This window comes from Dermacentor variabilis, chromosome 4 (genome assembly GCF_050947875.1).
Source record: "Dermacentor variabilis isolate Ectoservices chromosome 4, ASM5094787v1, whole genome shotgun sequence".
Taxonomy (NCBI): Eukaryota; Metazoa; Arthropoda; class Arachnida; order Ixodida; family Ixodidae; genus Dermacentor; species Dermacentor variabilis.
In genome coordinates, this window is record NC_134571.1 from 91,136,985 (window position 1) to 91,154,342 (window position 17,358).

Genomic DNA, 17,358 nt, shown 5'->3' on the forward strand with positions numbered 1-17,358 from the left:
AAATGTGCGTTCGATCAGAATAATTTTGTTGCATTGGTAAAAAACAAGAGTAACGACGTTAACATATCGTTTCGGCATTTTGTCCGACCTTGAGCACAAACACTGAGGGGAAAGAAAGCAGCCCAAGTTAACGCTTGTTCTCTAGACGCCACACTGTGAACACAGTAGCTACGAAACTAATTTGCAGTTCTGGCCGAATACCATCAGAATTTCCAAATCATAAATTGAGATATAGAAAAAGGAAAAAACTGCAGGAATTAGAAGCACATTTTCCTTAAATATTTTGAAGCTTCTCAATACCTTTTTAATTGTTTATTTTCGTTATTGTATAATATGTTAATAATATCGTTACAAGGCCTGTTTACGACGTTTCCAAAGATTTTGAATTAAGGCTTTCTTACATGAGGAAGCGCCAGAGGGCCGTTTGGAATATGAGCTGCTGCCCATCTAAAGTGAACCTAGCCTAGACTAACCGTTTTAATTAAGGAAATTGCCTGTGGTAAGGAATGCTTCAAGATATACAGGCCCAAACAACAGCATCTGAGGTCACCAAGATCTGCGCTGAGCCTTACAGAATGTTTCTCAAAGGAACGCATTCTGGCGTGTACATTGCGAGCAAAACATGGCCTCCACGCAAGCCTCCTAAGTTCTCGTCAAGCTCGCACTGAAAACTCAGAACACTTTCACAGCTTTGCAACTACTTTCTGCTCTGCAAGTCATGTACGAATCTGTTTACACGAATACGCGTGAATATGAATTCACTGTGGTCAAGCACACCGAATGCAGCGTATTGTCGTTGAGATATTTTTTTCTCAACAAACACTGCTCCTCTTATTGTGCAAGATACTCGGTTCCTTAGCGTTGTGAAAAGAAACAAAACAAAAAAGTTACAGTGACGTTTCACTTCATGAACGCGGGTGACACGCAAGCGTATGGGTGCTATACCTCACACGACACTATCGACCGTCGGTGCGCCTAGACGGCTACATTGTCCGCGTCGTGGATCGTATTCAAGATAGGGCTCCCGCGGCCCTGCCATACGCAGCAGCCACCGGAACAGAAGGCGTGTTGTAAACATTCGCTCACTATCTAAATTAGCTAGCATGGTGTCTGCGCGCACAGGCGAACCTGAACACTTCACATTCGATGATCGCGGACGGTGTCAAAACACTGGCGTGAGGAATCACGGCCGCAGCAGCGAGCGAAGTGATCTTCGCGCTGTCTATCTCTTCAACGCAAACTGAGCGGTGAGAACACAGCGCACGCAAAGCTACCAACCATCGGCCCACCTAGACTGGGTGCCCAAAGCAGGTCACTTTCAAGATAAAGCCTTTCAACCGCACGCAACCGCGGCGTGGGACGATATGGCGGCCCCGCTGGCAGGGTAGTACCGTTCAGTCTTGGTTCAGTGCCGCATGGTGGCACGATGGTAAAGTGATAGTCCTGGCATTCTCCTCTCGTGACAGCTAGCGCTTTGAGACGCTATCACTGAGACGCTGCGCCTCTTGTCACAACGTCTGCGATCAGAGGTGGATCAGAGGTTCCGAATGCGTTGCTTGAAGAAGTGGCGCTCAAAGTACCGTTTGGCTTCGGCATGCGGGTAAGGCATGATGGTAAGGGGGAGCACCCTCCATAACAGAGTGCAATCATAGTGCCGCTAATAACCACCTCCAAATGCGTGCTCAGAGCATTCTTGAAAATTAAGGATGGTTGGTTCTGCATAAATGTTTTCCTTATCCATTGATAGGAAACATTTCAGCAGCGCAATTTCAGGCATATACGTGTAAGAATTTGTGTCCAATGTGTTAGTTTTATAGAGTATGGAGGACGCTTAAGAATATTTATCCTCAAATTTCTGCGTTGTCGTTGCCCATGGTGCTAATTAACTGTGCAATCGAGATATCCAGCCAAACCGGAGCCATGACAGAGGCCCAGGTGCCTTCCTCGTTCACTTGCTTCTCGGCTTTAGACGAACACCGCCGATATTCACGAGCTGGCCAGTTACGCTAGCGCATAAAAAAAAACGAAAAAACACGACCGTATTCAATAGCAAGAGAGTTAACACGTTTCAAATTTTCATCAAGGCCAAACAACAAAAGCAGGAGTTGCGATGCGAGAAATATAAGAACCGTAAAGGGATGCAGTCGGCGCATGTCAAACACAGGCGCAGCAAGTGTGAGCTTTGCCAGAGCTGCAGTTGTTCTAATATTAGCGCTCACGGTAACGCGCAAATTATTTTCTTGGTTCACGTGCTTTGTTTTCGGCATATGGGTGTGAACACGCGCGCTGCAGCTGCCTTTTGTAGAGGCACAAAAGAAAGCCAATTAGAGGAGTCTTCAGGCTATAGTTAACTTCTATATGTTGTTCAGCAAAAAAGGGACTTCGTTAGGCGTTCAGATTGGCTACGCGGGCGTTGTAAGAAAAGCCCGAGAGGCGGAACCACGAAGAACGCTGCCGTGACGACTGAGATTTATTTAGGTGCAAGAACCCATTAATATAGCTAACGTGCAAACGGAGTAGCGTGAAGAAGAAAGAGAGAGAGAGAGAAAAACCCTATAATTTGGAAAAGCGTCGAAAAATAGAACAAAAAGATACAGCAAAGCAGATGGGCGCGTACCAACAGGTCAACTATAAACCCATTCAATCTTACTAAGCTTGCTTCTTCTCTGAAGCTACGTGAATGCGAATGGTGCGGTAACCATAGTAACTACATTATATTGCGCCGCTATAGTTTCGAAACTCTCAGGAATATAACTTGCTCAAGCTATGCGCGCCGAATGTAGTCGTCGGTCGTCAAAAAGCAGAGATTGCGAAGCCAGCAGCTCTAACTTCAGTAGCATTGATTTCAATGCAAGAGACGCGCCCCTTTTACAAACGATTGTCACAATCTGGAGCCGAGGAATTCTCCCAAAGATTTCCTTGGCCTACTTGAACATAGCGTGTAATTAACTGCTGACGTTCGGAAAGGAACGAATAACCTTGAAGCATACTGCAAATTAAGACTTACCAAGATTTCATCAATCGTTTGATTGATTAAGTAATCAACCAATCAATCGATTGATCAATTAATTGCTTGATTAGGTATCCAATCAATTGATTGATTGATTGATTGATTGATTGATTGATTGATTGATTGATTGATTGATTGATTGATTGATTGATTGATTGATTGATTGATTGATTGATTGATTGATTGATTGTCCGCCTTGGTTGCTTAATGGCTATTGTATTGGGCTGCTAAGCACGAGGTTGCGGGATCGAATCCCGATCGCGGCGGCCGCATTTCGATGGGGGCGAAATGCAAAAACACACGTGGTACTTAGATTTAGGTGCACGTTAAAGAACCCCAGGTGGTCCAAATTTCCGCAGTCCCCAGCTACGGCGTGCCTCCTAATCAGAAAGTGGTTTAGGTAGGTAAAACCCTATAAGCTTTTATCGATTGATTCAGTTTAATAATCCAATAAAGTTCATTCTGTGTCGGTTGATGAACTAAATGTTTGTAAGCCCCAAAGGAGCATATGAGAGTCGCTCCAGCAGGGAGGCTATGAATAACCCTATCTACGTTAGGCTCCCTAACGAGCATTCGCTGTAAGTGTCAATGAGGGCGACAGATCGTAACAGATACGCGCTGCTTCAGCATATTTATCTGGAAATTGTGGCGGTGATTAAACAGATGTAGCGAGTCTGTTCGCAAGACAGTAATCAAATATGACGTTCCAGATTACGACTACTTTCTTTTATTTTATTTAGGGAAGTGCAGTGTCACGAAGTCGTTTGTTTAACGTATGTTCTGCTCTCTGAGTAGGTTTCTGTAGTTTGCTTTCCCTTTTTTCACGACTCAATTCATTTCTAAGCTACTAAATTTTAAATTCATCTGATTTCTTCATCACTCTTGGATCAATGCTGTAGGATGAACGTAACTGGCGGAAGCAAACTATTGACATAAGGGGAGGCTCGAAACAGGCCACATTTTCTTTCGAGCGGGACACAGCGTCTGAAATGAAAAGCTGCACTGGGATGCTAGCACGAACGAGCGCGCAATAAACGACTTCCTTGCGTGGCATAACTAGGTTTTTTTCCTATATGACTTCAGCCTTTCCACTCGCGCAGCTATATCCAGATTTCAAGATCCAGATGGTATACTTTCGCATTGTCTTCAAATCTTTAAGCATGTCTTCCCGCATTGCCTCTGTTCATCAGTTGTTGGAAACAATTTTGATGGGAACTATACTGAGTCAAACCACTTCTAAGTCCTGGAAGCACACAAAACCAACTCAATGTTGGCGATGATGTTAGTTTTTGTGTGGTTCTGTCTTATTTACTTTTTTTCGGTGCAATAGGTCGCATTCCTGTTTATTTAGCCTTGCATGAAAGAACCACATCGTTCGTGTAGTGTTTAATTGAGCTGTCTGGCTGTAAGAGAGACGCTCGGTACGATGCCCGACCTATTTCTGTCAATGGTACAACTCCACCTCTTTACCGACCGTACCCTGCTTCACCCATCGAAAAAAAGAAAGAACGAAATAAAATACTGGGGATATTAGTCCCTATAAACGAGAGATATCGCGCAACACAAAGTACACAGTTGTCCAGCTCTCTGTATACCTTAATTAGCAGATCCCCTAACCAAGCTTGAGAAAACGATCCCGATATTCTGCTTTCAGTGGTAATAGCAGTCGTAATGGTGTGCGCAATGGACGGCGCTTTTGACAATCGGCTCTAACTCCCATTTCTTTGTTTACGTATGTTTCACAAAAAAAAAACAAAGTTTGTTTTCAAGCAGTCCCTATTATGATACCACAAGCAAGCGAAATCAAACATTTGCGCTTTTTCTTTTGCGTTTCGTACGACAGATGAGCGAGTACTCAAAAGCACGGCTATTCGAAGCGCTGCGATGGCAGCAACATAATGTAGCCCTAGCAGAATAAATGATTTAATATCATTTGCCGTACGTGCATTATTTTGACCATCCTATATTTCTAGGAGCGAACAGATTTCTTCGCGCTCCCATACAACGCTGACGAACGCATTTTGTCCAACTTCATCTCGTCTAAGCTGTCGCGCCAAGCAGAAAGAAGGCCTATCTGTGTATATATCCCTCCTCACAGAGAAGCAAAGCCGAGTCAGGTATTCCACTGCTCTGCAATGTTCTCAGCGTTTTCGCACATGAAACTTTTCAGCAGCAATGAACAAAAAAGAAATCAGTAGAATAGCGAAAGCTAGGAACCTCGAGTAAAGGCAGCATAGCTAAGAAGAAATGTGTGCCTTCGAACGTTATTCATAATAAATGACCGCGCAAAGATTCCCTTCACCCTCCCCACCCCAACCTCCGCTTACCCCCTCCCCCCACGGCCAAAAAGGAAAAACAAGAAACAGAAGACGCCAATTCAAACGGCGATTGTCGTGAATACGGGAAAAATACTAAATTTGAATGCGGCTTTTGCGATATGCATAAGCTGCAGAATATAAATATGCGGTCCTCGCACTTCCGAGCGCGCTTGCGCAGAGTCCCCTCTTCTCCTTCCGTACGTATTTACTTGGAATTTGGAATCAGCAGAGAAATTAGCATAACCCTGTTTTATAAGGCCCGATGTTGATGTATGAAGCTGCTTAAACGGCGTGTCTTGCGGGAAAGAAAAGTCGAATGCGAAGAGAACGGACGGGCTTAAGGAAGAGCGTCAGATGAAGAAAATGACGAAAAATCTTGAAGTTATGGAGGAGATAGGATGTAAAGAGAAAAAGAAAGGGGGGGGGGGGGCGGAGACAGCGTGTTGTGCTGCGGGTAACATATTGGTGGCTGCATGACGTAAGAACTGGAAATGTTTTGACTGACCGCGTGCAAAGCCGGGGCCACGCACGAGGTCATGCTAATCTATGCGTGGTGCGGACACGCTAGGCGGCCCCTCTATCGAGAAAAATCGTTCTGCGCATGCACTTCAAATGGCTTCAAAAACAAATCCTCCTGTCCCCCGTGCGGGCTTCTTGTTCTCCAACACCAAAAAATAAAAAAAAAACTAAACAGGTAAATAACAGACTGGAAAGCCTCAACATGGCAAATAAAAAATTGAGTGCCTTGTCGACGTGTTAGCATTGCATAATAACCCGTAAAGTCGTGAATAAATGGCTTGAGCCTCTTGTGCTTCGATTCCAGGGACAAAATATTATTATTACTTCTTATCGTACACCAAATATATCAGATCAAACAGCAGAATTTCTGTTGAAGCCAGCGTTTATTCTTGTTTGTGTGATGAAATTAAAGAGCAGAGTTTCCCGAGTATGATTTTTTAACTCTATAGCGGGTCGCATTGAGTTAGGTTCTAACACGTTTCCAAAAATAGCTGTTTAAAGCTTGATTGGGTGTGTCCTTTCATACTTATGTGAAGAGTGCATGTATCCAATGAAGGTCCGCTTGTGCGTGTGAAAGCACACTTACGCTCAACCCAGGCGCGTACCATCACACCCTTTTCCATCATCTCCTCTCTTTCGCCCTGTCGACGCCCTCCTCACATAGGCCGCCATCAAAAAAAAACTTGAGAAGAAAGAAAGGTACATTGTTTGCGTTGCAAGAATAATATTAATAGCTCCACAGAAGCATACAAGGTGTACCGAAAAGGACTACGTAGAAATATCGCAAACGCTGATTAACCTGGGGATGGTTGTACAGGAGTCAAAACAGACATCCTGACTACAAAAATTGGAGGACGCTTAAGCTTCACCTTCAAGAGTGGAACGCGATAGCGTTATCGCACCCCGTTCGCACCACCCACTCATTCGCTCGGCATGCTCTTGAGTCACACAGAGACGAAACGTGCGCCTGAGCAAGCGGAACGAACCAAAGAACTAAGTGCCTCGGAGCGAGAAACGATCTACGTGAGCCAAACGTCGTGATCGGCATGGACAGCCAGGCCGCGATGCGCCATGAAGGCAGACGCGATCATGGGGCTAACGCGTCAATGGTATCGTCCTCTATCTCGCTTGGGAGCACCACGCAGACGCATGATTCCTCGCCAGCAGCACGGCACACATCGCAGGGGACGCTTTCCTAGCAGACGCGGTACGGCGCCGCGATCACATCAGAGGCGTTCCACATCGAACACTGCATCTAGGAATCGCGCTGTGAGCGGAAAGAGGAGCCGCGTCGCCTAAACGCGAGGGTTCGAGTGACGCACGCTGGAAGTTGGATGTGGAGAGAGCGAGAAAACTTATTAAACGCAATGGTAAATGGGCATCCTCACGCCGGTCCCCGCACGGCCCCAATGCGCTCAAACGAGACGAAGGGGAGACGCGGGCGAGTGGCGCGCCACCTGTCCGGGCAGCGCCGTACATTGCGGGGAGGGGGTCTTCTGTGTTTGCCGCAAGATGGCTCTGCGTGCGCGCCAAGCGCAAAAGAAATGTGGCGGAAACGTACTTCGCTGCGCGTTTAACTGCGACTTCTGTAATTTGCATGCTCATAATTACCGATATACACCGCAGTATAACTTTCTACGGCACGTTTCTAAGGCAACACCGCATTCACTAGAGGCGCTTTTGTCCCGCTTTGAAGCATCGAACTCATGGCGTCGTCAGGCGCCTTAGTCTCATCCTCGCTTGCAGGCTTCTGGCTGAGGCTAATTTCAGCTGATGACGGCTGAAATTACGATTCGTTAGCGAAGGGCAAGACGCCCGGCCCGGATGGCCTTACTGCCGAATTTTACCAGTGTTTTCGTTCCCTCTTATCGCCACTATTACTTAAGGTGTACCGAGAGGCCTTGGAAGCAGGATGCCTAACGGCCACAATGTACGAAGGACACACCGTTCTTATAGCCAAAAGCGTTGATGAGACTAAATTGCAAAAAGTGGACGGATATCGGCCTATCTCCTTATGCAATGTGGATTATAAAATTTTTGCTAAGGTATTAGCTAACCGTTTGCAAGTTGTTATAAGATCTGTGGTCGGCGATCATCAAACATGTGGCATCAGGGGCCGGTCCATTCAGACAAACATTCATGTTGCGAGATCGGTGCTAGAGTGCGTAGCTGAGAGGATTGGACAGGTGGCAATGGTACCGCTAGATCTGGCTAAGGCGTTTGACAGGGTGAATCACTCATTCCTGTTTACTGTACTAGAGCACATAAATATCGGATCTCTGCTCCTTAGAGGTATCAGGATATGTTATGCTAAGGGATCAACGAGACTGATAGTGAATGGCTCTTTCTCCGATCCAATTAGGCTTTTATCATCAGTACGACAGGGATGCCCTTTGTCACCGCATCTGTTCTGTTTGTATTTAGAGCCACTTTGTATGAGCATTCTTAAAGAACAAAATTTCCAGGGGTTTAAATTACTGACTAATAAGGTTCGGGTTCTTGCGCATGCAGACGACGTGGCCCTTTTTTTTTTTTTTTTGTACCGATAAAAAGAGTGCTCTTGCAATTACAGAAGAATTTTGTGCGGCGTCTCGTGCAAACGTTAATTTTGAAAAAAGTTCAGGTTTTTGGTTTGGATTATGGGCCACAGTGCCATCACATTACGCAGGCATTCAATGAAAAGAGGATCTTCGTTATTTAGGTGTGACTCTCTCACAGTATAGAAATAGCAACGCTCATTGGTCGGGAGAGGTTGGCAAAATTCAACGTAAAGTGAATTCGTGGCGAGGGCGGAATTTGTCAATGTTCATTCGTGCTGAAGTGTGCAACGTGTTCTTAGCTTCCCGTCTGATGTATGTGCTGCAAGTACTGCACTGCTCACGACTTCGCCTTCAGGCACTGCATCGCGTATTTGCAACATTTATTTGGAGTTCGAGCTGTGAACTGATGCGGCGCGACAATCTGTTCCTCCCCCTTGAACGTGGTGGCCTAGGATTAGTACACCTCTTTGTCAGACAAATTGTTTCTCGCCTGTTTTTTCTTTCGAGACAGTAACCATCCGTTTTTGCGTGAAATGTTGCAACTCTGTTTAGTTAAGTATGTTCCTAATATAGTAGTGTCATCAAATGTAAAAGATGTCCCACAGGCTCCTTGGGGCTTTCTCAAAGAGATTGTTGACACATTTCTTTTCTTGAAAGTTAGATTCAGCCTGGAGTATGTGTTCACTGCCAGTCGAAAAACAATTTCTGCGGCACTGGTGGACTCTATTTTCCCAGATCCTTTGTATCGTGCACCTTATTTAAGCCGACCTTATCAGGATGTACTTAAGCGCGTCCGAAAAATGTGTGTCCCTCCTGGAGTAAAAACATTTTTCTTTAAATTACATTCAGAAACACTTCCTGTGAAAACTTGGTTAAATTCGAGGGGTTGCTTTGTCCCATGGACAACAAACTGTCGGCTCGGTCCACGTGCCGAAACCATAGATCACTGCTTCATAGACTGTAGGGACGCTTTATGTTTTTGGGGGACATTCTCCAACGGACGCTTAAAAAGGACATTGACATAGCTCCATATTCAATTAGGTTTCTGCCGTTAAAGGTTACGGGTGGTCCTCCCTATGACATGTTCATTACACTTGGCTTATATAGCCTGTGGAGAAGTAGACTGTGTGATCGCCATGCCGAAAGCCCGAGATCTACAAAGTCCTTCTTTCGTGAAAGTGCTGCCTATGTAAGAAGTGTGTACGCTGCGCAGGAATCTCCACCAGACTGGATGCACTTGTTGAGCGCATGTGTGTGTTTGCCTGAGTTTTAAGTGTGTAGTTGTGTCAGCATTGTAATACACTTTAAGTTTTGTTTTCCATGTAATAAAGAAAAAAAAAGAACTCATGGCTGAGCCGTAGCGTCTCCATCTCACACTCCGGAGACCCCGGTTCGATTCCCACCCAGCCCATCTTGCAAGTTGTTTTTATATATGAATTGCCTTGCGCCATTTTTCTGTCGCGGCAAGCGCTGACGACGACACCGGCTTTTTTGCGACACGAGCTCCTTAACGCTGTCGCGTTAAAATTTGCGTGTATTCCGTCAGCATTGCAACTCGTCATTGGTCGCGGGTCGACACATGGTCCAGCAACGCCAGAGAAACTGTTCAACGGGAACGATAAATATTGCTGTTTTTTATGTCGGACACTTTTCATTGAACATTTAACACCATTTGCCATATATCAGATTAATGTGCTGACTGCGTCATGTGATTATCATCGTCGTCTAACCTAAAGGGTCGGACACACGATGAAGACTTTTGCGTCCGACCAGATTATCTCAGCTTACCTCTTCCGGCGTTCCCGCTCCATGTGAACCTCACTGGCCTACAGATCTTATGACATATCCTACGAACAACTACAGTGCGTAACTATGGTTGTGGATAAGAATCCTATGGCCGAACATAGAAATAATTGTTCTTCTGTTTTTCCTTTTTCCTGCGAGTTGATCGCTGGTAATCAGTGGCGCTAAATAAGCTAATGGTATCTTTGCAATAACGATTGGCTTGCACCGGCGCTTCATTATCATTAAGTCATTCGTTTCATCATCGGTTCTTACAACAGCACTGTTAGCATATCTGACACGAGGGGAAAAACAGACGTTCCCTTGTCACCTCTAGCATCCGCTCACGAAGTACTTCACCTAAGAATTTTCCATGCAATATTTCACCATCTTCAACAGAGTGAGTTTATCTTGTCCCCGCATTTTCATTTCGAATCGAACACACCATGCTTATAAAGATGGTGCGCACTTTCGCCAAACCAACGCTTTTTTTGCTGTACTTCTAACCCTAAACTACCGAAGAGTTGAGTAACCTTCCCAAAGACAAAGTCCCTATCAAAAACAACAACCCGTTCAAGACCGCATTAGATAACATTGCATAAACATAAAGGATACTGCATTTCTCGGGCCACTATTCTTAGTTTTTTATTAGACTTACAGGCACTCTTCTCTCTCATCCCGGTGGCTTTGGCAGTAAGATAAATGTATCAATTACGAAATATTGAGAAACAATCGGAATTTTTACCTGCGAACTGTGTGAACTTCCCAACAACACAATGTTCTCGCAAGTCCCCTAGGAGCCATAATGCAGTCAAGATACATCCCTCAGAGTGTCTTGCGAAATAGCAATTCACCTTGCCAAAACAAAGAAAGGAATGTTCGTGAGCCGCCAGCGCGCCTCCACAATAAATAAATCTCCTTAGTCAAAAAATCACGCTTCTTCACGGCAAGTTGCCGTGTAATGTCTGATGCGCAGAAGCAGGAAAGTCAGCAGGCGTGAAGCTTGAAAATATCCACGAAAAAAAAAAATGCACCACATGCAAACAGCGCAAGCAGCTTGTACTGGCACGTAAGGATAACAAAATGAAAAGCTCCTCCTCTCGACGCTGACGGGCTGCACAGACGAGACGACAGAGAAGTAGCGAAAGAGAGAGAGAGAGAGAGAGAGAGAGAGAAAGAATTGTGTGTGTGTGCAAAACCTCTTGAAGCAATAACAAAGAAGAAACAGTAACACTCAACTTGTTTCGCAATGCCAGATACCCCGTCGGGAGAATTGGAAGCAGCGACGAAGACGTTCGCGCCGATAGAAATTAGAGATGGTTGCAAATAAGTGGTCGATAAATTCTTCCGCCTTCCCAGCCACATCCCGTGGGCCCGTCCGGAATTCACGAGGAACGCGGGCAGCGAGAAAACGACGAGTCGCGCGTCGCTGCATCGCACGCAAGTAGAGCCGAGACGTACGGAATTCAGAAGGCCGGCCAATGAGAAAAGAAGGAAAAGAAGGGGAAGTGCGGTGTAACTCGGGAGGCTTCATGTGCTAGTTGTGTGCATTACGGGGAATACCACCGATCACACTCGGAAAGGCGCTAAGCCAACGCAATGTTCCGGGCTATAGTCCCGAGATCGTTATCATGGCCATAACGTAGCTTTAGGTAGATTCCAAAGTATTATAAGCAGGTCACCGACAAATGCATGTAAACCAAGGTACAATAATAACACAGCTACACGTGTAAGATACCGTGATAGAGTCCAGTAAACTGACGCTTCAAGGCGATGAGGCCCGAAGTGCATTCAAAATTATGTATGCTTTCTTTTCTTCCACGAGAATAAGCTGCGTTTGAGCTATTTGATCTGGTTAAGTAAACGCACAATGGTACCGCTTGCTCTATCTTGAGATGTAGGTGGCCAAATAAAGCAAAGGCTGGCAGGGCCGCCCATATCTCCGGATAAGAATCATCTTCTTTTGTGCAGGGCACGAGTTCCCTTCACAGATGCACAAAGTACCCAGAAGCGCCTAAAAATGAGTGATCTTAAACGTTTCATATTCTGCAGTAACATTGGTCTTTTAGGTTTAGCTACAAACTAAAGCGTTGAGGAAGAATTCACAGAAGCAAAGCTGTAACGTTAAGGTTAACGTGAAGCAGAAGCAGCGAGAGGACAACAAAAATTAAACGCACGTTCGCGCGTAGTACTGAGTCCGCGCACTTCAGACGGCTTCTGCAATTTATGCGACAAGGTCGCACTGCATCTGGAGCGATGTACTGCGTGCAATTAGGGATAACAGGTTACAAATACACGTCAAGAAAATAAGATACGAAAGGAAACACAGCTAAGTCCGAACAAGTTCACTATACCGCATTAAGTTACCCAAGGTCATAAGGAGCAGGACGACCGATCGCGCATGAAGAAAATTAATATGAAGCGAAATAAATGTAATCACACTTCCGCAATTTTCTTTATTTATTTCAGGAGGATTTTCCGCAACACTCCAGAACTTGCTGTCTAAGGCACACCGCCTTGGAAACGCCGGTGCGAAAACTCAACGTCGTACCGGGAGGCAAAAGTATGAAACGGGAGCGACGTAGGGTCTGGGATTCCTTTTCATGCGAGGCAGTTCCGGAAGGGATCAAGGCACCAAGAAAAAAGGGCGGGTGAGGGGGGGGGGGAACAAGAAATTGCGAGACGTTGCCGAAAAAAGTACAAACCCAGGACGGAGCAACCGACCGAAAACGGAACACGTCTCACGCTACAAGACGTCCGACGTCAGCCATTCCTCGCGTAGCCGTTCATTTCCACTTCCGCGGCACCCGACACAATTTAAGCAAGAATAATAATAACACTGAAACGTCGTAAAGGTGAAGTGCTTCAGCGTACGTTCTTCCGCGTCCGAGGAAAGTGGTAGCGACTGAAATATTGGCGGTTTAATGCAAAAGCGCTCCACGGGGAATCAATAACAAATGCACGGCACAAAAAAAAAACCCAAGAAGTAAAATAACATGAAAGAAGAGTGCTTGCCTTGGCACGTAAAGGAAACGTAAAATCTAGAGAACGCGCTAGACCCGATAGCTTGCATTGCGCAGAGAAATAAATTTGGAAACAAAAAAGAATGAACGAGGAGACGCATAGGCTTGGCAATTGATCTAAATTATTCAGACTTGGTGCTTAGCTTTTGTATAAACTTCAGGAAATCACTCACTTGGTCTTTCTATAATTTGATGTTTGAAGCGCCGCATTCAGTTCGGAGGTTCTTGTGTTGCCAGGCTTTGCACTCGCCAAGGCGATAAATTTCCAACTCTGCTGCTTAAGTCACCGCCATTTGTGGTTAGGCGCTTCATTCCGGAATAAAATCTACTCTATCGACCTGTGCTTTTTGGCAGAGCGCCAAGCAAGCTGTAAGATATCAGGAGCAGAAATTTTCTCCTTCCACAATGGCTGTTGCTTTCATTTACGTAATGCAATTGCAGAGAAATTTTACGCCAACCAAAACAAAACGTGACGCGAAATTCGCGTTGACAGAAACGTGTCACGTGAAGGTGGCAACGGCAGACATATATTTGTACAATGCGATAAAGGTACAGGCAGTCTTCGTTATTACTATATATGTTCGTCATAAATAATTTAACATTTATTTTGCCAGTAATATTTACGGTGAGAGAGCAGTTAATATTATGTGAGAAATACAAGGCTTGTTACCACATGGCTAATAAACATAATTATATTCAATATGTCTCGTCGCTACACCAAGTGTCTCTACAAAGTCATTTGCTATTTTTTTCAAAATAAGTGGAATTTATAAACACTGTATTTTTTCCGGATCATGATTCACGCCGGCTGATGTTAAATATGGTAAGAAAATCGTTTGCTAAACTTTTCATCAACTACACATTTCTGATTAGCGTTTAACTGCTTCGCATTGATGTCCTAATAGCGTTGCCCCACAGAAGGCTGATGAATAATTTTCCTAACCTGAAGTTTTTCGAGGGTTGCAATGTGGGCTTGTTGGTAACGAACCTTGGATAGATGTTCGGTAGCGCGATTAAAAGACAGGACAGAAGAAGACACACAGGGACACACACAGCGCTAACTTCCAACAATGTTTATTATTCACTCAGCCAACATGAGTCACAGCCACGTGAACAGATAAACATTCGGAGAAAAACATTTTTATAAGTAATATCTTTAGTCATGCGCAAGAATTTCAGTTCTTTTTCGGAGAGAGCCAGTGACGATTTGCTGATACAGGAATCTCCCAGGGCAGCAATAGGCTCGGCTTCTATTATAAGTCTAGTCAGTTCGCATTCACTTCTACCAGTAATGTTTGTTAATACGAAGATAGGGGAGCACTTGTGCTGCTTACAATGAAGGGAGAGGAACCCATCTGATGCAACTTTGTCGACATTATTTTTTTGTTCTCACGGTCTCTCATTAATGCATCTGCCCGCCTGTCAGACGTAATGCTTTCCACAGGGTAAGGGCATACGATATATAATAGAAGTCTTACAATCTCTCAACTTTTTCCTGTATTTAACTTGGCAGCGAGGAGCACTTTCTTTCTTTTCTGGTCTTCTGTTCCTGCACAAGCTGATTAGTTTGTTAGGTGCAGAAAAAAAAATATCAGTGCGTTTCCACTCTGTGAAGAAGGATGACCAGCGAAGCTATGTATGTGGGCCCCTCAGTGGCGAAGTGCACCTCCACTGAGGATCGGCGCGGCATTGCACCATCTTCGGAATCACGCCACGTAAGGGGAGGGCTTAACGCCTTCTTCACCTCCGCCGCGGGTTCGGGCCGGTATTGCGCTATCTTCGGGATCGGCCCACGTATGGGGAGTGCTTAACACCTGCTTCACCTCCGCGACGGGTCGGCCCGGCATTGCACTATCTCCGGCATCAGTCCACGTATGGGGAGTTTTTTGCTTATCACAACAACACAAACATTTCCTTGGACGATGGAGGTAACAGCTTCGCTGTAAAAACCAGATCAGTGTTACCTGGGCGGGCTATTTTCATTAGGTTGTGCGACAACCAGTGGATATAAGGTATAACTGTTGGTCTTTTTTTCTCACGGTCTCTATTTCCTTCCGCACGTTCAGAGGTCCTAAGGCGATACTGAGGCAAGTGCAGCAATCTGGGACCTCTAAACGTGCGGAAGGATATAGTAACCGTGAGGAAAAAATACCAACAGCTATACCTTATATTCACCGGTTGCCGCACAATCTAAAGAATATTGCCAACCGAGGTAACACTGCTGTGGTTTTTCTCTGCACCTAACATACTCATCAACTTGTGCAGGAAAACAAGACCAGAACAGAAAGAAAGTGCTTCCTAGCTGCCAAGTTAAACACAGGAAAAAGTTTAGAGATTGTAAGACTTCTATTATATATTGTATACCCTTATCGTGTGGAAAGCATTATGTCGGACAGGCGGGCAGATGCATTAATGATAGACTGCGAGAACAAAAAAATAATGTCGACAAAGTTGCATCAGATGGGTTTATTTCCCTTCATTGTAAGCAGCGTAAGTGCTCCCCTATCTTCGTATTAACAACCATTACTTGTAGAAGTGAGAGCGAACTGACTAGACTTACAAAAGAAGCCGAGCCTATTGCTGCCCTGGGAGATTCCTCTATCAGCAAACCGTCATTGGCTCTCTCTGAAAAAGAACTGAAATTTTTGCGCACCTATGAAAATATATTTCTCTGAATGTTTATTCGTTCCCGTGGCTGTGACTCATGTTGGCTGAATGTATAAGCCCGACCTCGTTTTCGATAATAAACATTGTTGGAAATTAGCGCTGTGTGTGTCCCTGTGTGCCTTCTTTTGTCCTGTTTTTTTAATCGCGCCCCCTGTACACCTATTCAAGCAAGAGCTTTTGAAAGTGAACCTCAATTGAGACACAAAGCCTCTGTGACCCCCCCCTTCCCATCCACCTCTGCAGCAGGGGGTAATTATCGGCCTATACCATAGTTTCTGAAATGTACCAGTCAACCTGACTATTTAGTTGGTTTGCTCATCCTCGTACGAATGCTTAGTATTCACTTTCTCTCTTCTTAGGAGCAGTTCTCACTTTAAGGTGGCCCACCTATTCTTTTTCAGGTAGTAGGAGTACATAATAAAGGCGAAAGAGAAAGACGGCACTGAACAAACGAAATTAAATAATAATAGTAAGAGTCATAAAAAACGCTTAAAGTCAAATCACGCAAAGGTGCCAAACACAGCTCACAAACAAGGGTCCCATAAACCACACTGGAACGCAAACCCTCCGCGATAGGCTGCAAACGGGACCCTCGCCTTTCTAACCTCCCCACCTTTCTTTTTCTTCCTTTCTCTTCGCCTGAACGTACATGCGCGCGCATTTTTAATCCGAAAAATTATTTGCCTCATCCCAGGCATTTTGCGGTAGGTGGTTAGGTAGATTCATGTCTGGCCTCATGTCGGATCTCTTGAAGAAAGATTTCTGGCATAACCTATACCGCGATGGCAGTCGACGGTAACGAGATTAGTTTCAAGCGCACTTCATAACTGAGGACACCTTTATTTAGAACAAGTAGCGGTCATTCTGAGGATAACTTACTTCGGCTGCATGCCACCTAAAATGTCTCCAGTGGTAGTCCCCTTTGCTCTAACACTCGCTTGCCAAGGGCGGTCATGAGCGTTAATGAAAGAAAATAAATTGCGGGGTTTTACGTGCCAAAATCCCGAGCTGATTATGAGGCACGCTGTAGTAAGATTAAACGACAAAGTAAGATTAAAGCGCTTTGCACAGCCCAACATCCAAGTTGTGACATGCCTCTCGGAAGAACCTTGTTCTCCGCCAACAATTCTGCGTTTCGTTCAGCCAAGAGAGTGCAAGTTTTGCAGCAGCTAAATAACTGCAGCAGAGTAAGCGTTCGGACGAAATCTTCATTCATGGATACCGTCCCCTCTAAGCAGGCCATAATTACCCGAAACAACGAAACAAGAACAAGAAATAATGAAGAGGCGAGAGAAAAGATAGCACAATGTAAATTAGGGAGGTAGGGGGCTTGACAGCACTTGCAAAAAGCGCACTCTGAGGCAAAAAAGAGACAAAGAATTAAAAGAAGAAAGAAAATTCAGCTGAGAACCTGAGAAGTGTCCGCATTACGTTGCAATTAAAAAAAAAAAGATTGAGCGATACCCTAGCCCCGAAGCTCATTGAAGTTCACGTCGCAC

The 17,358-nt window shown here is 45.0% G+C and overlaps 1 protein-coding gene and 1 pseudogene across 3 annotated transcripts in view; one reads left to right on the plus strand and one right to left on the minus strand.

The window, feature by feature from the left end:
- The window catches only part of LOC142579494 (cell adhesion molecule Dscam1-like), a 605,191-nt gene that overhangs the window by 22,390 nt on the left and 565,443 nt on the right, over window positions 1-17,358 (minus strand). The window lies entirely within an intron of this gene.
- Window positions 8,794-9,660, plus strand: LOC142577650 (uncharacterized; annotated as a pseudogene).